Source organism: Hyperoodon ampullatus, assembly GCF_949752795.1.
Source record: "Hyperoodon ampullatus genome assembly, chromosome: 7".
In the NCBI taxonomy this organism is placed as follows: domain Eukaryota; kingdom Metazoa; phylum Chordata; class Mammalia; order Artiodactyla; family Ziphiidae; genus Hyperoodon; species Hyperoodon ampullatus.
In genome coordinates, this window is record NC_136920.1 from 97,060,325 (window position 1) to 97,084,257 (window position 23,933).

Here is a 23,933-nt window from a genome sequence, read left to right on the forward strand (position 1 = left end):
TCAGGGAAGCCCAAGAGATGGAAATTTTAAAAAAAGGAATCAAAAGAAATTATGGAATTGAAAAGTAAAATAACTAAAATTAAAAAATTCATCAGAGAGGCTTAACTGATTTGAACTGCAGAACAAGAAGTGAATTTGTAGATAGGCATTTTATGCAAGTTGAAGAACAGAGAGAAAAACAAATTAAGAACAATGAATAGAGCTTCAGAGAAATGTGGGATACAGTCAGATGCTCCAACATATTTATAATGGGCATACCAGAAGAGAGAAAGGAGCAGAAAAAATATGCAAGGAAATAATGACTGTAAACTTCACAAATTTATTGAAAAACAATAACTTACATATCCAGGAAGCTCAATAAAATCCAATCAGGATTAAACACAAAGAGATCCACAAACAGATACATCATAGTAAGAATAGTAAAAGTCAAAGACAAAATATTGAAAGCATCAAGAGAAAAATGATGCGTCACTTAAAGGAAGTTCTGTAGGTTTAGATAGCAGACTTTTCAGCAGAAACGGCGGAGGCCAGAAGGCAATAGGATAACATTTTTAAAGCCCTGAAAGGACAAAAAAAAAAAACTATTAATCAAAATTCTATACCAGTGAACGTATATTTCAAAAACGGAGGTGAAACAGACTTGCTCAAATAATCAGAAACTGAGGGAGGGACTTCACTGGTGGCACAGTGGTTAAGAATCTGCCTGCCAATGCAGGGGACATGGGTTTGAGCCCTGGTCTGGGAAGATCCCACATGCCACAGAGCAACTAAGCCCGTGCGCCACAACTACTGAGCCTGCGCTCTAGAGCCCACGAGCCACAACTACTGAGCCCACGTGCTGCAACTACTGAAGCCCGCGTGCCTAGAGCCTGTGCTCTGCAACAAGAGAAGCCACCACAATGAGAAGACCAAGCAGTGCAATGAAGAGTAGACCCTGCTCGCTGCAACTAAAGAAAAAAGCCCGCTACCAGCAATGAAAACCCAACGCAGCCGAAAAATAAAGAAAAAATATATATACTGAGCGAATTTGTTTCTGACAGATACACCTTACAAGAAATACTAAAAGAAGTTCTTCAAGGTAAAAGCAGGTGACCTCAGATGGTAATTTGAGTTCACACAATAAACAAAGGGCACCAATAAATGTCATTACGTAATTATAAAAGGCATAAGAGATGCATACTTCTTTTTTCTTCTAACCTGTTTAAAAATAAATTGAATATAAAATACATGGTTACATTACATGTAATATATGTGTAATATATTTATCAATAACAGTACAAAGGATATGTGTGTGAGAAAAACTGCATTAGGCTAAGGAAGTCATTACACGTGGCACAGAAATAATTATAGCAATGTATTGTTGGATTTGTAACATTAATTGATGTAATTTTATTGCAAAAACACTAAAAAAAGAGGGTAAAAGAAATGATGCTATAAAGCAGAAACCCTTCTATAAAATCACTCAGAAGCTCATTTGGATAAGATAAAATATACATGCTAAACACTAGAGCAGTCACTTTAAAAAAATCTCTCAGAAAATTATAATGTAAAAAATCATTAAAGAAGTTGAAATGCTTCATTAAAAAATATTCACTTAATGCAGAAGAAAGCAGTAATGGCGGTATAGAAAACAAAAAAAGACAAAATATATGGAAAACAGTAAGTAAAACAGCAGGTATAAATCCAACTATTATCAGTACTTATATTAAGTGTAAATGGGTGGGATAATTTAATGCAAAGGCAATGATGGTTAGACTGAATAAAAACACATGGTCCAGTGTGTGCTGCCTACAAGAAACATACTTTAAATTCAAAGATACAAATAGACTGAAAGTAAAAGGATGGAAAATTATATATCATGCAAACAGCAATGACAAGAAAGCTCAAATGGCTATGTTGATATCAGACAAAATAGATTTTGAAACACAAAAGCTTTATTTCTACTATTAGAGATAAAGAGGGACATTCTATAATGATAAGAAGGTAATACATTAGGAAACTATAACAGTTATAAACGTGTATCTAATAAAAAAGCATTAAAATGCATAAAACAAAAACTGACAGAAATGAAGGGAGAAATAGACAATGACAATAGTTGGAAGCTTCAATACTCTACTTGCAATAATGGATAGAAAAAGTAGACAGAAGATCAACAGGAAAAATAAGACTTGACCAATACTGTAAACCAACTATACTTAACAGACATCTATAGAACACTCCACCTAACAATAATACTATATATATGCTTATCAGGTATACACAGGACATTCTCAAAGATAGACCATATACTAGGCCATAAAACAAACCTGCATAAAATTTAAACTTATTCAATTTTAGCAGTAATACAATATGTTTTACAACCACAGTGGAGTGAAATTAGAAATGAATAGCAGGAAAACTTTGGGGAACTCACAGATATGTAAAAATTAAACAATGTATTTTAAAGTAAGCAATGGGTCAAAGAAGAAGTCAAAGGCAAATTCAGAAAGTACTTTGAGATGGATGAAAATAAAGACACCATATCAAAACCTATGGGATGCAACTAAAGGAATGCTTAGAGGGAAGTTTATAACTGTAGAATGCCTATAATAAGAAAGATCAGTTACCTAGTCTTCTACCTTACGACAGTGGAAGAGTAAGAGCAAACCAAACCTAAGATCAAGTTGAAGGAAGGGAATAATAATTATAGCAGAATTTAATGAAATAGAAAATAGAAAAAAATAGAGGAAACCAATGAAACCAAAAGCTAGTTCTTTGAAATGATCAACAAAATTGACAAATCTTTAGTTAGATTGGCCAAGAAAAAAAAAAAAAACTCAAACACTAGAATCAGAAGTGAAACAAGAGATACTACTACTGACCCTAAATTAATAACAATTATTATAAAGGAATACTTGAACAATTGTACACCAACAAATTGTTTAACCTAGATAAAATGGAAAAATTCCTAGAAAGACACAAACTACTGGAACTGACTCAAGAAGAAATAGACAATCTGAATAGACCTACATCAAGTGAAGAGATAGAAGCAGGAATCAAAAGACCACCCATAAAGAAAGTCCACGTCTGGAGGGCATCATTGCTGAACTCTACCAAATATTTAGAAAAGAGTTAACAGCACATGTTCACACACTCTTCTAAAAGTAGAAGAGGGAGTACTTGATACATACACATACATATATATATACTTGATATATACTTGATACCAATACCAGACAAAGACTTCACAAGGAAAAAAAGAAAACACTACAGACCAGTATCTCTTATGACTATGGATGCAAAAATATTCAACAAAATACTTACAAATGAAGTCCAGCAACATATAAAAAGAATTATACACTGTAATCAAGTGTAATTTATCCATGTGCAAGAAATGCAGGGTTGGTTCATCATATCAAAATTCATGAATGTAATACATCATATCAATAAAAGAAAATACAAGATAACATATCATCTCCCACGCACCTATGGTCAATTAATCCAAGACAAAGCAGGCAAGCATGTACAATGGAGAAAAGAAGTGGGTCTGGGAAAACTGGACAGCTACATGTAAAAGGATGAAATTGGAACATTCTCTAACACCATACACAAAAATAAATTCAAAATGGAACAAAGACCTAAATATAAGGTTGGACACTATAAAACTCCTAGGGGAAAACATAGGCAGAACACTCTTTGACATGAATCACAGCAGTATCTTTTTTGATCCACCTTCTAGAGTAATGAAAATAAAAACAAAAATAAACAAATGGGACCTAGTTAAACTTAGCTTCTGCACAGCAAAGGAAACCATTAACAAACAAAAAGACAACCTACAGAATGTGAGAAAATGTTTGCAAATGAAGCAACTGACAGTGGATTAATCTCCAAAATATACAAACAGCTCACGCAGCTCTATGTCAAAAAAACAACCCAATCAAAAAGTGGGCAGAAGACCTGAAAAGACGTTTCTCCAAAGAAGACTTACAGATGGCCAAAAAGCACATGAAAAGATGCTCAACATCACTAATTATCAGAGAAATGCAAATTAAAACTACAATGAGGTATCACCTTGCACTGGTCAGAATGGCCATCATCAAAAAGTCTACAAACAATAAATGCTGGAGGGGGTGTGGAGAAAGAGGAACCCTCCTACACTGCTGGTGGGAATGTAAATTGGTACAAATTGGTACAACCACCATGGAGAACAGTATGGAGGTTCCTTAAAAATCTAAAAATAGAACTACTGTATGACTCAGCAGTCCCACTCCTGGGCATATATCCAGAGAAAACTGTAATCCGAAAGGATACATGCACCCCAGTGTTTATTGCAGCACTGTTTACAATAGCCAAGACATTGGAGCAACCTAAATGTCCATCGACAGAGGAATGGATAAAGAAGATGTGGTACATATTTCCTGTGGAATATTACTCAGCCATAAAAAAGAATGAAATAATGCTATTTGCAGCAACAAGGGTGACATAGAAATTATCATACTAAATGAAGTAACTCAGACAGAGAAAGACAAATATCATATGATTTACTCATATGTGGCATCTAATTTTAAAAAAAATGATACAAATGAACTTATTTACAAAACAAAAACAGACTTAGAGATATCAAAAACAAACTTATGGTTACCAAAAGGGAAACGTGGGGGAAGGGATAAATTAGGAGCTTGGGATGAACATGCACACAATGCTACATATAAGATAGATAACTAATAAGGACCAACCGTATAGCACAGGGACCTCTACTCAATATCCTGTGATAATCTATATGAGAAAGGATCTAAAAAAGAACGAATTATATGTGTATGGATAACTGAATCACTTTGCTGTACATGTGAAACTAACACAGCATGGTAAATCAACTATATATAATCCAATACATTTAAAATTAAAAAAGATAACATGATCATCTCAATATATGAAGAAACAGTGCTTGACAGAATCCAACACTCTTTCGTGATAAAAATATTCAGCAAACTAGAAATAGAAGGGAACTTCTAATCTGATAAAGGACGTCTGAAAACTCACAACTAACATCACACTTAATGGTGAATGACTAGATGTTTTCCCCCACAGATCAGGAAGAAGACAAAGATTTCATCTCTCTCCACTTCTATTTAAACATCGTACTAGAGGTTCTAGCCACAGCAATTAGGCAAGAAAGAAATATAAAAGGCACTAGGTTGGAAAGGGAAAAAGTAAAACAGTTTATTCACAGATAACGTGATCTTGTATATGGAAAATCCTAACAAATCCACTAAAAAACTGTAAGAACTATATAAGAGTTTAGCAGGGTTGCAGGATGCAAGAGTAATATGTTCAGTTGTATTCCCATATCCTTACAGTGAACAATCTGAGAATGAAAGAAATAAGATGGTTCAGTTTACAATAGCATTAATAAGAATAACATTCTTACAAATACATTTAAACAAAAGAAGTGCAAATCTTATACTCTGAAAAGTACAAAAAAGTATAAAACAATGTTGAAAGATATTTAAGACCATCTAAATGATTAGAAAAACAGCCCATGTTCATTGATTGTAAAAGTTAACATTGTTAAGATGACAGTGCTGTTCAAATTGATGTACAGATTCAATGCAGTCCCCATCAGAATCTAAGCTGACATTTTTGTAGAAATTGATATCCTGATTCCAAATTTATGTAGAATTACAAAGGACCCAGAATAGCCAAAACCATCTTGAAAAAGAAGAAAGCAGATTGGAATGATGCAGCCACAAGTCAAGGAAAACTGACAGTGACCAGAAGCTAGAAGAGGTGTAGAAAAGATTCTTCCTTAGAACCTCCAGGTAGAGTGAGTCCCTGCTGATAACTTGATTTTGGATTTCTTGCTTCCAAAACTGTGTGTGAATAAACTACAGTTGTTTTAAGCTACCTATTTTGTGGTAATTTGTTTCAGCACCCTAAGGGAACTAATACAGATGGGGACAGGATTTTGGCATAATCTCAGAATATCTCCCCATAAAATATTAATGATTTACAAAGGTTATCAGTTATCAGGTAGAGGAATTGGCATACCCCAACATGATTAGGTGATTAATATTAATGTCTTGGGTGGTGAAGGCTTTAAAGAAGTAGTGTAAGAAACTGTATCTTTGGATACTTTCTGGAGTTAACTGGGGGAGCAAGGTATTTCAGAAACGCTGTAGCATGTTCAAAAGATTTCAAGAGGAGAGAGAACGTGGTGTATTTCATAGTCATTAAGTTGTTTAGTATGGTTTTAATATAGGTTATGTATGAGAAAATGGCCGTAAATAAGGCTGGTTTGATAGGAAAGGCTCCATGGTAAAGAGCTTTGTAAGACTTCTCTGACTTGGCCAAATCCCCTATCACACCCTCTCATTGTACTGTATCCTTTCTTGGCAGTACTGATATCAGTCGGTTTTACATTTCTTTCTGTAATTATGTAGTGGATTCTCTCTCCCACCAGGCACCAAACTCCACAAGATTAGGGGCCATGTCTGTTTTTGCTCACCATTTAACTCCATGGCTCCCCTTGCTCTCCAGTTCATACTGCTGGACTCAGATATTACTGAGGGAAATGATCAGTAACTACCGAAAGAGTAAGTGAATGAATGAATGAACCAACCATGTAAAAGAATTGAATTTTATCTTGAATCATTGCCATATAAGGAAGAATTGGGATGGAACATTCCAAGACCAGTTAGGAGACTGTACAGTAATACTTAAGAATGATGACATATTGAAGTAAGGTAGTGACTTCATCTTTTTCATTTTAACTTCACAGTAATCTTGTAACATAGATATTTTTGCCATCATCTTACAGACAAAGAAACTGGAGTTCAGGAACACTAAATAATTTGCCAAAGTCCTATAACTGATCAGTAACAGAGCTGAGGATTACCTGACTCCAGAGTATATGTTCTTTCCCATTCACCAGATTGAAGAATCTGTTCTTCCATATAGAATGACTTCAATAAAGTGTTTCTGGGAGGATCTTTGATTATAACTATAAACCAAATTTCTGTTTTGAAAATAGGTCATAGACATAGCAGCAAAACAATCTTAACATGAAGTCTTTTTTACCCTCTTGTTATAAGTCCCCATTTAAAAAGAGGGTGAGAGATTTTCTTAGATGGGTATTATTACCGTGAGATTTAGGCATAGGCAATAGCTTGTTTGCAGAGCTAGTATGTATAAATTAATAGCATTTCCTCTACTTATATAATAACAACTTCACCTTTTCTCCTCAAGGCTTTTTATTTTATCATTGTTTATGTAAAAGAAGTAGGCAGTATTCCTGAAATTTTAGATTAATTAAGCATATCAAAGGTTACTAAACTATTGGGAAGTACAGTGCTAGGTAAAGGAGAAAATGCATAAGAGGGTAGTAAGATGATTTTTAGATTTCTGATCCTGTTTTTGACAGTAGTAGTGTCACTTATTGAGATAAAGAATACCAGGGTTAAAAACAGATCAGATGGGACTTCCCTGGTGGCCCAGGGGTTAGGAATCCACCTACCAATGCAGGGGACATGGGTTCAAGCCCTAGTCTGGGAGGATCCCACATGCCATGGAGCAACTAAGCCCATGTGCCACAACTACTGCGCTTGCGTGCCATAACTACTGAAGCCCACGTACCTAGAGCCTGTGCTCCATAACAAGGGAAGCCACTGCAATGAGAAGCCCATACACCATAACGAAGACCCAACACAGCCAAAAATAAATAAATTAAATAAATTAAAAAAAACCAGATCAGATGAAGTGTGTTGTTGTAGACATATTTAGTTTGAGGCACCAGTTAGGTGAAAGTTGTCCATCAAGTAATTGGATATAGAAATCTGGAAATCAGGGATAAGATAGAGCCTAGGGATGTTGTTTCCATCAGCAGATAGATGGTAGTTGGTCATCAGTATGTTTAAAGATGAAAGAATAGGTTTAAGGATGAAACCCTTCTTACCATCAGTATTTAAGTTGAAAATGGAGCCATATGAAAAGCCACTGTCAATGAAATAAGACTGTGGTGTTATAAAAACCAAGGAAAATAGGAATTTCAAAAAGGAGCAGTATTAAATGCTGTAGAAAAGTCAAACATGATAAGAAATGCAAGGTAATTTCTGGCTTTGAGACAAAGATGTTCTCAGTATTCTTTTTTTTTTTTTTTTTTTTTTTTGCGGTACACGGGCCTCTCACTGTTGTGGCCTCTCTCGTTGCGGAGCCCAGGCTCCAGATGCTCAGGCTCAGCAACTATGGCTCACGGGCCCAGCCGCTCCGCGGCATGTGGGATCCTCCCGGACCGGGGCACGAACCCATGTCTCCTGCATCGGCAGGCGGACTCTCAAGCACTGCGCCACCAGGGAAGCCCTCAGTATTCTTAAAGAGAGCTGTTTCACTAGTGTAATAAGAATAGAAATCAGAATGTAACGGGGTGAGGTATGAGTGCATAAATGTTATATAATAAATGAATTCTAAAATATGTACAGACGTAGCAATTGAAAATAAGATAAATAAAAGTGATGGTGGGACTTCCCTGGTGGCACAGTGGTTAAGACTCCACGCTCCCAATGCAGGGGGCCTGGGTTCCATCCCTGGTCAGGGAACTAGATCCCACATACATGCCGCGACTAAGAGTTTGCATGCCACAACTAAGGAGCCTGCCTGTCACAACTAAGGAGCTGGTGAGCTACAACTAAGGAGCGTGTCGGCTGCAACTGAGGAGCACACGTGCCACAACTAAGGAGCCAGCAAGCTGCAACCATGGAGCCCGCCTGCTGCAAGTAAGGCCCAGCACAACCAAATAAATAATAAAATAAATATTAAAATAAAAAGTGATGGTAACAGAGTTAAGAATATCTTCTCTCCAAAGAACAAATATAAAACTAGACAAAATTGTTAGAAACACCCATTTAGGGCTCTGAAAATGAACCAGTAGCAAACATCAAATGGAGAAGCTTAATTCATGAAAATCTTTTGAACTTGTGGTAGGAACAGTGGGAGTCTGTGGCTTTCTTGCCTGAGCCCCTACATCCTGCACCTCTTCCCCAGGGGGAAACATAATGTAATCCAAGGCTGGGCTGGCCTTAAAACAAGCATCTTTGTTGCCAGAGGCAGCTGACTTGATTTGGAATGAAAGACAAAAAAACCCATGCCCAGTTGTGTTGTCATCAGTAAAAATAGTAATTTTGGTAGGAAATGAATGTAGAAGGCTCAAAGCCTTGCTAGCTAGAGGTTGTGAAGGCAAGAGAGGCAGAAAGGGGTTTACCAGGTACGCTAGCATGTCCCATGGTAGTCTGAAGCTAGTGGGGACTCAGACGAGTTTACATTACTTCCTGATCTCTTGTAGAATACTGTCCTTTTTTTCTTCACAAGGTCTATAAAGGGATTGTCCTCAGAGGAATTGGTTGGAAGGCTGATTATCCATATGACGTGTCAGAACACAAGATACAAAAGCCCAGCTGTCCTTCTTTGCTAATACTCAACATTCATGACCCTTCTCAAATGTTATGCTTTCTGTGAACTCTGCCCTGAGTGTGCTCGAGAGTTATTTCCTTTTTCCTTCTTCCTTTGAGCATACCTCTACTCTAGCACTATTTGCAGTTAAGTTTTTTTCTTTTGTATTTCTGCGTCATTTACTGGTACTAGACTGAGTAATTTAGACAGTAGTCCCTTGACTGATCACTTTTTCTTCTAGTGGTTCTTTTGCCAGATCCTCCTCATCTTCCTGACATCTAAATTTTGGAGTGCTGCTTGGTGCAGTCCTTGGACCTCTTTTCTTCTATGCACATCTACCCCCTAATTGATTTTTATGGCCCATGAAACTGCTGGCCTCCAAATTGTATTTATTTATTTTAAAAAATATTTTATTTATTTGTTTGTTTGTTTAGTCTGTGCCAGGTCTTAGTTGTGGTACATGGGATCTTCAGTTGTGGCATGTGGGATCTTTTTTTTAGTTGCATCATGCGGACTTCTTAGTTGTAACATGCTAACTCTTTATTTTTATTTTATTTATTTATTTATTTTTTGTGGTACGCAGGCCTCTCACTGTTGTGGCCTCTCCCATTGCGGAGCACAGGCTCCGGACGCGCAGGCTCAGCGGCCATGGCTCACGGGCCCAGCCGCTCCGTGGCATGTGGGATCTTCCCGGACCGGGGCAGGAACCCGTGTCCCCTGCATCGGCAGGCGGACTCTCAACCACTGCGCCACCAGGGAAGCCCGCAACATGCTAACTCTTAATTGCGGTGTGCATGCGGGATCTAGTTCCCCAACCAGGGATCAAACCCAGGCCCCCTGCATTGGGAGTACAGATTCTTACCCACTGGACCACCAGGGAAGTCCCATGGCTTCCAGATTTTAACTCTCCAGTCTGACCTGTCCTCTGAACTCTAGGTTTATATACCCAGCTGTTTACTTGACATCTCCCCTTGGATGTCTAATGGATGTCGCAGTCTTAACATATGTAAACTGAACTCTTGATTTCCATTCACCAACTTTTTCTTTTCACCAGTCTCTCCTGTCTCAATAGTGGCAACTCTGTGCATCCAGTTGCTCACACCAAAAACTTCTATAGAGTCATACTTAATTTCTCTTTTGCTTTCATACCTCGGGCCCGATCCGTCAGTAAATCTGGGTGACTCTACCATCAGAATATATGCTGAACCTTGTCATTTACCACCACCTCCACCAATACCAATCTGACCGAAGTCATAGGTATCTCTTGCTAGGGTTACGGCAATAGCCTTTAACCAGGCTCCCTGAGTTTGCCCTGATTCCTCTATTGCAGTGAGTGATTCTTTTAAAATGAAAGTGGAATCTTCCCACTCTGCTTTCTCTTCTATTGGCTTTCTCATCTGTTTGGAATAAATGCATAGTCTATAAACGTCTATGTTACCTGGTTTCCAGCTACCTCTCTGACCTTAGCACCTAGTAGTCTCCCCCGTTTCATACTGGCATATTGGCATCTCTTTCTTGTTCATTAAACTCTGGATATGTTCCCACTTTAAGGCCTTGACATATTCCATTTCTTCTTCCTGAAATACTCTTTCCCCAGATATCCACATGGCTCTCTCTTCCATTTCCTTCAGGTCTCTTATCAAATGTTACCTTATTAGAGAGGTCTTTGCCTGCCATGCTGTCTGAAATCTCACTCTTCCTATTGGCCCACTACTCTGCATTTCCTTCCTTGCTTTATTTTTCTTCTTGGTCCTTATCACCAACTGACGTTTATTTGTTTGTTTGTTTGTTTGCTTATTGTCTCATCTCACTAAAATATAAGCCTCTTAAGAGTAAGGACTTTGTAACTTTTGAGCCTTGCTAATAAATCTCTAGTACTTAGAAAAGTGCCTGCAGAGAATACATGCTCATTAAATATTTATTGATCAATTGAATGAAAGACTAACTGAACGAAAGAATGTCACTAGACTGCAGATTGTGACATTTGAATCTTATTCGTCTGTATCTTCACTATTTAATGCAGTGTCTAACATATAGTAGGCACTCAGTATATTTATTTCATTGTATCACAGTGAAGTATAACGAAGTCAAGCATGGAATTTTCATGTTATTCCATAACATATTTTAGTTAAATGAGTTTTTGACATGGGAGGAAAACACCTTTTTGTTTTCTGGATAACTGCAGAGGAAGACATTAAAGATTATGAATTCTAAGCAATGTAATAGGCTTCAATAAATGATTATTGAATGAGAATTTATTATTCATTCAGTTGATTTATTGAAATGATTATTTGACACTGTATTATAAAGGGGCAGCCATGACAGTGTGGGTTTGTTTAATTTTATAAACAGAATTGAGAAACTGGTTAGTTCTGTAAACCACTAAACTCATAATTTAAAACTTCCACAGTATGATTTCTTTAGATATATATCCCCAAACTTCCTGTTTGAGACTATGAAGTTATAAATCCAGCACTTTATCAAGAAAAGTTTCCTGAATACCACGCAGAACTCATGAGCATTTAAAATAATTTATTAACTTAACAGTACTGTGTTGAAGTGTGTATGATTTATTATGGACATTCTCAGTGCCTTAAAAATGATATTTCCTAAAGGTGTCAACATGTATGGAACCCAGAACTTCTCGCAAAGCCGTTTATTTATGCTATGGGACCCTCAGACTCACAGAGCAGAGAATGGAAAAGACTAAATTGTATAACCATCCTGTACCAGATATTGTGTTAAGTGTTACGTATGTTATCTTTCAACCTCCTAAATGTTTGAGAACACTATCACATTTGTTTATTTGAACACACTACTGTGTTTTGGGTGGTGTTTTGTTGTTGTTGTAACATGCTTTTCTTATTTAATCCTCATGACATTCTATATATTTTTATAACTAAAATACTGTTTTCTCACTAAATTATTTACTCCCTTTGGCTACAAGAACTAGCTGTTTTCTAAGGCTTTACTGACAGAAGCAAATAACTGTATCACTGAATTTCATTCAGTCATCCTAAATTAAAACAATTTACTTCCGTCTCCTTCCCTAAATAATTTCCCATTCATTATTCTTCATTTTTTGGTTTTATTTTCTCAATATCAGACATGACTTTAGCATTTATGTTTGTAACCTGCCCAAGGTATATGAGGAAGCCACCTGTGTTTAGTGCTTAGAAACTTACAGTTTGATGACCTCACTTTACTGCCAGATATCAATTCATGGTTGTCTGACCATCCTGTTGGTTCTATCATGACGTAAAAATGAATGCCCCAGAGAATGAGCAAAAGGAATATTTTTACCTGGCTCCTGTATTAATATTTTTTCTGAGGGTTTTCTGAACTGTTTTTTTTTTAAATGGAAATGAAGTCTTTGGAAAATGAAGTCTTTTCTGACAAAGTGAAACTTTAGAAAAATATATTTTAGTCATAATATTTTAAAATATTTGACATATAAAGAGATTTTTAGCTCATTTTTTGGAATTAGTGCACTTTATTTCAGTGTGCCTTCAAACTTTGATATCTTGAAGATATTTTCTGGGCTGGTGTCTGTGTGTGTGTGCATGAGGGGTAGGGAGGGGGAGAGGGAGAGAGAGAGAGAGAGATTTTGTTTTTTTTAAAAAACTGTGGTAAAATACACATAACATAAAATTTACTGTTGTAACCATTTTTAAGTATATAGTTCAGTGGTGTTAATTATTTCGCATTATCACCACCATCCATCTACAGAACTCTTTTCATCTTGCAAAACTGAAACTCTGTACCCACTAAATAACAACTCCCCATTTACCTTTCTCGCATCCCTTGGCAACTACCATTCTGTGTTCTTTCTCTCAGTTTGACTACTCCAGGTACCTCATATAAGTGAAATCATACAGTATTTGTCCTGTTGCGACTGGCTTATTTTACTTAGCATAAAGTCCTCAAGCTTCATCCATGTTGTTGCACATGTCAGAATTTCCTTCTTTTTTAAAGCTGAGTAATATTCCATTGTATGTACATACTACATTTTTTAAATCCATCTGTGGATGGATAGATACATGGGTTGTTTCTACCTTTCGGCTATTGCACATAATGCTGTTATGAAAATAGGTGTGCAAATGATAGATTTCATTTTTAAAAACTTCTTTTTATAGGCATTTTTAAATATATGTAAGAGGAAAGAGAATAGTATAATAAACTCTGATGTACTCATCTCCTAGTTTTGATAGTTATCAATATTTTGCTGGTTTTGTTTCATCCTTTCCCCCAACTTTTTTTTGGTTATAAGTATTTTAAAGCAAATCAAGAAATCATATCATTTCACATATAAATACTTAATATTTTCTCTTGCATATAAGGATTTTAAAAAACTTAACAATAATATTTATTTCAAGGTCACTAATCCTGTCTTTTGCTGTGCCAGCTGTTGAACCTATCCAATAAGTTCTCAATTTCGGGTGTTTTGCCATTTTAGAATATGTTTATAAATTATATATTTTTTAAAAATTTATTTATTTATTTTTGGCTGTGTTGGGTCTTCGTTGCTGCGCACGGGTTTTCTCTAGTTGCGGCAAGTGGGGGCTACTCTTAGTTGCGGTGCAGAGGCTTCTCACTGCAGTGGCTTCTCTTGTTGTGGAGCACAGGCTCTAGCCGCACGGGCTTCAGTAGTTGTGGCATGCGGGCTCAGTAGTTGTGGCTCTCGGGCTTTAGAGCGCAGGCTCAGTAGTTGTGGTACATGGGCTTAGTTGCTCCGCGGCATGTGGGATCTTCCCAGACCAGGGCTCGAACCTGTGTCCCCTGCATTGGCAGGCGGATTCTTAACCACTGCGCCACCAGGGGAGTCCCTATAAATTATATATATTTTAGAGACTGATTCTCCTTTGACATGTTCCACCTTATCCTTTTTGTACATCTTTCCCTGTGTTTTCTTTAACGTATTAATCACAGTCATTTTTGAAGTCCTTGCCTGCTAACTCCAATATCCAAGTCATCTTTGGTTCTGCTTCTGTTGACGTTAAACTCTTGATTATTGGTCATTTTTCCTACTTCTTCCCATGTCTAGTAATTTTTTTGTTGTATACTGGGTATTAAGAGTGACACGTTATAAAGACTCTGGATTATGTTCTCTTCTACAGTGTTGAGTTTGTTCTGGCAGGAGGTTGAATTATGATGGATCAACTTGATCATGCTGAGGCTTATTAGTTTTAGGCATTGTTATGTTGGTTCTGTTTTAGTTTTGCCCTTACTCCCATGGCACAGCCCTTACTCCCAGAGTGTTGTCCTCTGGGCTCTCCACTGAGTATGTAGAATATTCACCAGGGTCTTGCCTTGTAAGCTGTATCTCCCCTGTGCACTGTATAATCTCTAAAATTTTCTCTTTAGCTTTCATCTTCCCAGCAACTTTTTTTTTTTTAATAAATTTATTTATTTATTTTTGGCTGCATTGGGTCTTTGTTGCCGCGAACAGCGGCTACTCTTCGTTGTGTTGCGTGGACTTCTCATTGTGGTGGCTTCTCTTGTTGTGGAGCACGGGCTGTAGGCGCGTGGGCTTCAGTAGTTGTGGCACATGGGCTCAGTAGTTGTGGCTCGCAGGCTCTAGAGCGCAGGCTCAGTAGTTGTGGCGCACGGGCTTAGTTGCTCTGTGGCATGTGGGATCTTCCTGGACCAGGGCTCGAACCCGTGTCCCCTGCATTGGCAGGCGGATTCTTAACCACTGCGCCACCAGGGAAGCCCCCCAGCAACTTTTTAACGCTAGGCCTTTTATAGTCTTACTTTTGCTCATATCTAGTTTGAGAGTTGTCCAAGACCTCATCAGAATTTCTTTTGTAACTTTTGATGTTCCTCCTCTGCTTCTCTCTCCTTCTCTGCTCTCCTGCCACCCAAATTCTAACTGCCTTACCAGCCCCTAACTCTGATCTGTTTTCATAGGTTGTGGTTTGGGGTGAGTATGGGGCTCAACTCTTGTGCTTTCTTCCTCTGAAGAATCATAACCTTTTGTTGGTTATTGCCCAATGTCTGCAAACAGTCCAAATTTTACAGTTGGTTAAAGTGGGAGAGTAAATCCAGTATCAGCTAATCCTTCATAATCAACTAAAGTCTATAATACCATTCTTAAAGCCAACAAAATTAACTAATAGGCAGGCCATGTTTCGTAGCTTTCTCCAATTGTCTCAAAACATCTATTTATAGTTTATTCATATCATGATGCAACGAAGTCCAGACATCCAGAGTTGATAAGTATCTTAAATTTTTTATGCTTTATAGCAACCCCTTCTCTCTCCTGCCATCACACACTTTTTTTTTTTTCCTATGCCATTTATTTGTTGAAGAAACTGGATCATCTTGTAAAATTTCCCACATTCTGGATTTGGATCCTTATTGCATCATTCAGCATGTTGTCTCTGGCTCACTATTTCTATTGTAACGTGGTTTGGTTAAATAAGGGTCACCTTGGTGGGGTCGGGGAGAGGAATACATCATAGTCTAACTGTTGCATCATTTCAGGATTTGTATAATGTCCGATTTCACCACTTTTAGTGATGTATAAAGTTTCATAAAGTTTTTATAAAGTTTCTCATCCACTTTTGATCAAATGTTTTAGCCACTCTTTTTATTTAGTTGCCTAATAAATACATTACTTCATTAGAAGTTGCAAAATGGTGATTTTTTAATTCTCTCATTCTTTCTGCATTTATTAGCTCTAATTCTTCTGTAAAGAACTTTGCCTATAAACTATTTAGAAACTACAATAAAGGCAAAATAAATACTTGATTCTTTTTCATTATGTATTAAATTTCAGAATAATGAACTGGTACCCTAGCAATCACCAGTGGTGACCAATGAAGTTGATTTTATTTGTTTATTTTGTAATATCATTATGAACTTACAGATTTTAACATGTTTGAAGTGTTTCAGTCCATTGAGTTATTACTCTTTTGATGCTCAAATTACTCCACTTAGCTAGCGGAAGCCTCTTTAAGTTGACTCCTGTGTTCTTTTGACATGATCCCAATAGTCTTTTTTTTAAAGCTGTGTGTTTGCACATAGCTTTCTTCCTTTATATCTTTCTTTTTTTTTTTTTTTTTTTGCGGTACGCTGGCCTCTCACTGGTGTGGCCTCTCCCGTTGCGGAGCAAAATCTCCGGACGTGCAGGCTCAGCGGCCATGGCTCACGGGCCCAGCCACTCCGTGGCATGTGGGATCTTCCCGGGGCACGAACCCGTGTCCCCTGCATTGGCAGGAGGGCTCTCAACCACTGCGCCACCAGGGAAGCCCTCTTTCTTTCTTTTTTAAAAATTAATTTATTTTTGGCTGCCTTGGGTCTTTGTTGCTGCACATGGGCTTTCTCTAGTTGCGGCGATAGGGGGCTACTCTTCGTTGCAGTGCACAGCCTTCTCACTGCGGTGGCTTCTCTTGTTGTGGAGCACGGGCTTTAGGCATGCGGGCTCAGTAGTTGTGGCACTCAGGCTCAGTAGTTGTGGCTCGCAGGCTCTAGACTGCAGGCTCAGTAGTTGTGGCACATGGGCTTAGTTGCGCTGAGGCACGTGGGATCTTCCCGGACCAGGGCTCAAACCTGTGTCCCCTGCATTGGCAGGCGGATTCTTAACCACTGTGCTACCAGGGAAGTCCCTGATCCCATTAGTCTTTAATAGCTTCCTTGCTTTTAGGTAAGATGTTCCAGGCTTATCTTGAAGACTTCCTGTCTCAGACCTGGAATCAAACATTTCTCCTGGGAGCTCTGGTTCCTTCAGCCTGTCCCCTAGGGATGCTTATATTACTACTGGGTTGTCATTGCTTAGAGGCCTGTTTAGGGCACAGAGGTAGCAAATGTGTGGTTTTTATAGAGAGAAAAGTAAAATACAAGTTTGTACTAACATTCCAATTGAAAGTTAAGATTTCAGTGTTTCTACTTCCTGAATATTATGTATTTATGTCTCATTTCTCTTATGCTGAAAATTTGTGGTTTCAAATGACTTTAACGTAATTACATATTTAATATGAGAGTGAGGGCAAGACTGACTCAAAGTAATACCAATATTATTACAAATATTAAAGAGACTACTGGTTCTTTTTGTCCTCAAGATATAGCCCATTAAAGATGCATAGGCGGGCTTCCCTGGTGGTGCAGTGGTTGAGAGTCTGCCTGGCGATGCAGGGGACACGGTTTCATGCCCCGGTCCGGGAAGATCCCACATGCCGCGGAGCAGCTGGGCCCGTGAGCCATGGCCGCTGAGCCTGTGCGTCCGGCGCCTGTGCTCCGCAACGGGAGAGGCCGCAACAGTGAGAGGCCCGTGTACCGCAAAAAAACAAGAAAAGAAAGAAAAGAAAAAGATGCATAGGCAAAATACTGCGTTCAATTGTCACTTAAAAAAATTATTTTCTGGTTGTGTCACAACTTAACTCAGAGTTACGTTCTTTTCTTTTTCCAATTTGCTTTCAATTTTTAGAAATTTTTCTTCTCTTTGACTCAATTCTGAATTGTGTAAGTTATTTAAGGCATTACATGTTTTCAGGACTAAAACTATAAAATAAGGTACGTTCAGGAAATTCTAGCTTCCACCCCTTTTCCATTCCCTTATAAGTAACCATTTTAAGAAGTTTCTCACTTAATATTACTTCCTTTAGAAAATATAAATTAAATATACATACATACACCCACATACATATTTGTATTTCCTCTTCCTTACTACACAAATGGAAGCACACTCTCCATATTTTCCTTTACTTTACAGGATTCATGGATGGAAATCCATCCATGGACTAAGAATCCCTGGTCTAGAGAGGGATATACACATGTTAAGAAACAACTGTAATACAGTTGTTCACTTGTTCAGTGATGTTACAGAGGTGTATATGCTAAATGCCATTAGATACAAATTATGGACCAGTTCTTCTAGAGTAGATGAGTAGGTTAGGGAAAGCTTCAGAGAAAGAATGAGCTGGATTTGGAACCTGCAGATTATACTAGGAATCAGGGAAGAATCTCTGTATTACAAAATTAGCTAACCCACCTTTGCTAGTATATTGGTGTAGCACGAGAAACATTTGCACTATATCTGAGAAGTGTGAATAACATTCTTGAAAGGCCTTTAAGAATATACGGGATCCTATTTCATAGGCTACCTGGGCTTATACTTAGTCTAGAAGTATTTTTTTAAGAAACTATAAGAAAACAAATCCTCCTTTATACATTAATGTAAACAGACTTTGTATCAAAAGAATAGCATGTTGTTTTTTATAAAGCCTTAACATAAACCATGCTTAGTTTACAAACTTTGTTAGTGGCAAGATGAAGAGTAAAAAAAATATATATATATAGTCTTTCCTCTGATGGATATTCCCTGAGTTAATCTGTAATTATTAAGCATCGGTCACATGCAAAGCTCTTTTGTATGAGTAAGAAGGCATAGGAAAAAAATAGAAATAGTTCTAGCTTAAAACTTTTAGAACTAAAGCATATCTTGTGACTGTAAGTGAATCAGAAAGAAATTGTGTTTTCTCAGAACGCTGAAGGAAAAAGTTTAATACTTGATAGACAGAAAAAAGTAATAGTGGGCATTTTGTTTTTATGCCTGCAAGAATACTCAGTACTGAGTAACTCCACATAATTCTGTATCTTGATTGCAGTGGTAGTTCCACACATCTATACATGTGATAAAGTGACATACACATATTGTACCCATGTCAAGTTCTGGGTTTTGATATTGTTCTATAATTATGTAAGATTTAACTGTTGGGGGAAACTGGGTGAAGGGTACATGGGATCTCTCTGTACTATCTCTGCAGCTTCCTGTGAATCTGTAATTATTTCAAAAGAAAAAAGTTAAAAAAAAAAAAAAGACTTCTTACTTTGGCTGTCATTCTGAGAGTAGCTCGCAGCGAGCCAAGGGCAGAATCAGGGATACTGGTTAGGAGTTTATTCTAAGGTTACTGCAGTAAACCCGGACGGAGATAATGGCTATTGGACTAGGTTGGTGGCACTAGAGTGGGGTGGGGATAAGGGTGAGGAATAGTTGAATTCTGGATGTATTTTGACAGCAGAGTTTCTAAACTCTGCTGATGGATTGGATGTGGGGTGTGGAAGAAAGAGGATGAAAGACGACAGCAAGGTTTTTGGCCTGGACCCCTGGAAGGATGAAGAAAAGAGATGGTAACCAGCAGCAGCAACAAGTAAAGAAGCCTGGTATGAGGTAGCTGGAATCTTGGCAAGGAAAACCAAATAACAAGGCCTCTTCCTCTAGTCCTTAGCAGCTTGGGGCCTCCGAGGGTTAGGGACAGTGTGACATTTGAGTGCACTCTTGTTAACCTTCTCCCAGGAAGCTGAGTTATCTTGGCCTCGCCCTGACTCTTTTGGAAAGAAGCATTTGTTTGATAAACAGGAAGTCGTTTCCATGAGTGTAGAAAGAAGAAATGATAGAACCGAGTGGCAAAGCAAAGAACTCTGCTAGCTGTGGTTAGCTTGGAATTGGCACAAATCTTTCCAGGTAGCCACCTAAGCTTAACACATGAGCCGCCTTTTCCCCATTCTAGACTGGGTTATTTCTTCATCATGAAAAATGAAAAGTTTCTGCCCTGTTGCTTGACCTGCTATCAGGGTATGTTCATTTTCAGCTAGTGTTTTGGATCTTAGATGTTGTAGACTTAGCAGACAAATGGAGACACTGTCTGTTTATAGTGGGAAAGTGACTTATTTTAAGAAATGTTGGCTTCCCACCGCTACCCTATTAGTGGCATGCCTCTGACACTCCAGCAAGGCTGGTCTAGGGACGTTAAGACTGCCTTATGTGTATTTTTGCTCTTTGAAAGGTTAGAATCTGACTGTACCACAAGATATTTCTTCCTGAGTCAGATTGGGACAAAATTACAAACAGTGAATTTGAAGCAATTCACTGTGAAAAAAGCAGTGAATTATGAAGCAAACTTTATAAACATTGGTGCTCTAATACTTTTGAAACTTCAGAATTCATTCCCTCCGCTTCTAATAATATACTCCTCATGACGTATATAAATCCCTTAGTGTCACTAACTACTTTTGATTTTGTAAGGAAGAACAGATAAAAAAGGTTACAGAAATCCAGTGCCAAGTTATTTATGTGATTGGAAAGTGAGAAAGAGAACTTAGACTCCTTACATTTTTCTTTTTTTGTTGTTGTTTTGTTTTGTTTTTATTTCACAGGCTCCTTACTTTTGATAAGAGCTTGAAAACAGGAGAACCGTTTTCTCCTTTTAATTGAGAGTCACCTCATCCTTGTCTGGGTTGAAATGGTTGAAGCCGTGATAGAGAAAAACTTTAAATTTGCCCAGAGGTATAATGGCAACTAAATAGAGTAGTAGTTAATTGATGGTGAAAAGGGACTTACTGTGATGGAGTGAAGATTGTCTAGACTCAGGGGTGTGGATGGGGGGCTGGGGTCATGGTTACAGGGTGGGGTGTTTGGGACTGGAGGTATGGGTGGCATCTCGCCCAGTATTTTGGAGAACTAGCTCACTAAACTGTCCAGAACAACTCTTTAGAGTTCCTTGCAAGTGGGTTTATCCTGACAAGTTGCAGAATGTATTTTACTTTGAATGTTGAGTGGCTGGGGAGCTATTTGTTTCATTTGCCTTCTGAAATTACCCCAGTATGTATTCAAATGCAGTGACTTTGTGTTAAGTCCAGGCTGGGCTACTACTGCTCTGGGTTTCTTCGCTGAAAGTTAAATGTCATATTTGAACTTGAAGAATTTTTGCTGCCTGCCTATGGAGTACACATGAACATAAAGCAGCCATTTGTCAGCAGGCAGCTGAAAGGCAATTTCAGCAGGGACCAAAAACCACTGCAGGCTGCTGGCTTCCTGGCACACCCACTAGACCCTGTAGGTTTACACTGAAAGCAAACTAACAGGGGCTGGAGGCGGGGGGTGGTGGTGGTGGTAATAAGATGGGCAAAAATAAAAGCAGAGGCTAAAGTCTGAATGACATTGAGCCAGTATGAAGGTCCTGTATGTGGGGAAGAGCACAACGTTCCCAAAGAAGAGAGAACTTAAACATCAAACACAATGGCTAGTAAGAAACATCTGACGTTTGCAGACAACACATTTTTTAAAAAAGTAAATTCTGTATCTTCTTTATATTCTTAGCTGCAGGGATACTGTAGGTATCTTTAGGGAAAGTACTATATAGTTTAAACCATTTTACCCAGTGTGCTATCACAAATACCTTGTAACCAGAACCGTGTAACAGTACAATTGGTGTATAATAATAATCACTTTCAAGCACTGCAGAATCCTGAACAAAGATCCTTATGATCTATTAACCAAATGCTGAAATAGTGTTTGTGTAGTAATGAGCGGACCTTTTTAAAAAATAGCTTTTTAAATGTCTTTGAAAGTTAAAATTATGTCATATATGATAACTCTTAGTCAAAGTACCAGTTTATTCCCAAATATGCTATTCTTTCTTTGGCCATAGCATGTAACAGAATTTATTTCTGTTTAGCAGGTCAAGAGGTGGCAGTATTGGCAGTATAAATGATTCATCCAAGGACAACCAATGTGTCATTGTAGAGATAAAACAGAACTAGGCTGCATTCTCCCAGCTCCTGGCCTATGTAACATTTTTGAGAACTTTCCAATCATTTTAGGAAAACAAAGTACTTAGAAAATACAAAGAGGTTTTTTTAATAAAAGAAAATCACTTATTTTGGTAATTGCTAAATTAATCATTCTGTTGTATTTAAGAAGCTCTTTGATGTGTTCTGGTTTACTGCCAGATGAATGTCTCCTGGGCATTTTAATTAATGGGTGGCTTGGCCAAATGAGCTTCTGATGGTAAACCTTCATAAGGGTTTATTTTTGTGTTTCTCAAGAATAGCTGTCTCTTCAAAGCTCTTTAATTAGACAAGGTTTAGCAGCTAAAGCACATTTTTAGAATAATTAGGCCTTGGGTGAAGAGAAATAATGGGTCAAAGGAGCAGGTACTGTTAGAGAGAATGGCCTCTTCAAGTGGAGCATGGCGTCCACATCTGATGGACGTCCAGTTCTTCAACAGCTTGTATTCACTCCCTGTCCCTAGTTGGGGACCTTGTGTTGTTTGAAATTCATTTGACAGATCTCACCAGAAGCCTAAACATACCAGAGTGTGGGCTCACTTATCACCACCTCTAAACTCCTGTAGGAAGCTGTATCCTAGTCCTTTTAACATCTAAGCTAAAGACTTCTTATTTTCTCTTTCTTTCTACCAAATTGGTGATCTTGGCCATAATAATGATTGTTTCTGAGGGAAACACTTCAAAGATCTTATGTGTGGGTCATTGATAACGCTAACAATTATAACAACTCCTTTGAGGGGTCTTTCTTAATAATTTAAATAAACTACTTATAACATTGTTCTTAAAATTACTATAGTATTTGGTCTCCAAAGTTTAATGTCTGTTGTGGTCAGAATGTAGTTTGAATTATTTGAAAATCTGATATGTGGATGGATTGTCATTTTGCCCCCTTCTTCAAATCAACCCCCCTCCATTTCTTGTCCTAAGTTCTTAATCTTGTCAGTCATTACTGGTGCATATGTTTTATCTCAAAGTTCTTCTTTGTGATGAAGAAAAGATATACCTGACTGGTCCCATGGGGGATGGAGATGGTGCTAAAACAATTGGGTAGTATTACTGAAACTACTATTAAAAAACAAAAAATAATACACTTATATTGTCTAATTTTCCACTTTCCCACTATCTCAGGATGCTTATCATGGCAAATATGTCTTTTTTCCAGCTGGATCAGTTGATTTAAGGATAATGCTGATGAGCTATTACAGATTTCAAACAGAGCAAACTGTGTCACTGACATTTCTAATCCCATCAGCTGTCGTGATCCGTATATGTTGTCAGATGAAGAACTGGGTTAAGGATATATATATCATTGGTTCAATATAAACCTACTTCCACTATTAGAAAAATGTTATAGAACTTATGACATTGATTATATGTCAATCAATTCCTTTTTAAATATAGAGGATAGCCTGATTTATAGAATTACAAAGTTTATCACATGTAAATTCTTTTGTTATACCTTAGTTAGTGACATAGCCAATGAAATTATTTCATTTAAAGTGGTAGAAACTTCACTTGGTTTTCTATTGATGTTATCTGTAAAAATTAATAACATAGTTTTAAAAATATTTGGTAAGCACAATGTAATGCAAATGTAAAGATGCAGGTATATTACTGTGCATTCCAGAGAACAGTCACCAAATAAGTACACTTTTATGTCAAATTGTAAACCTTTGAGAAAGCAGAAGAGATATTAGCCTAAACAGAATCCTATATAAAGCAGGTTTTCCCCTCTCCGCAATGACTAATTTCTGTCTATTCTTTCCTAAAATGATTGATTATTGTGACTCTGCTTTTTGACTCACCCTTTAGCACAGGAAATATTGCTGATACTTATCTTCATGTGCATGTTTGCTGTGTATATGTAATCTTTTGCAACGGAGATATGCACAGGAAGGTGTTGAGTGTTACGATCCTTGAAGAAAACCATTATGTGCATCCCT

The 23,933-nt window shown here is 37.7% G+C and overlaps 1 protein-coding gene across 1 annotated transcript in view; it reads left to right on the forward strand.

Moving 5' to 3' along the window:
* The window catches only part of SIK3 (SIK family kinase 3), a gene marked incomplete at its 5' end in the record, with an annotated part of 242,914 nt that overhangs the window by 143,511 nt on the left and 75,470 nt on the right, over window positions 1–23,933 (forward strand). The gene's annotated exons all lie outside the window — the stretch shown is intronic.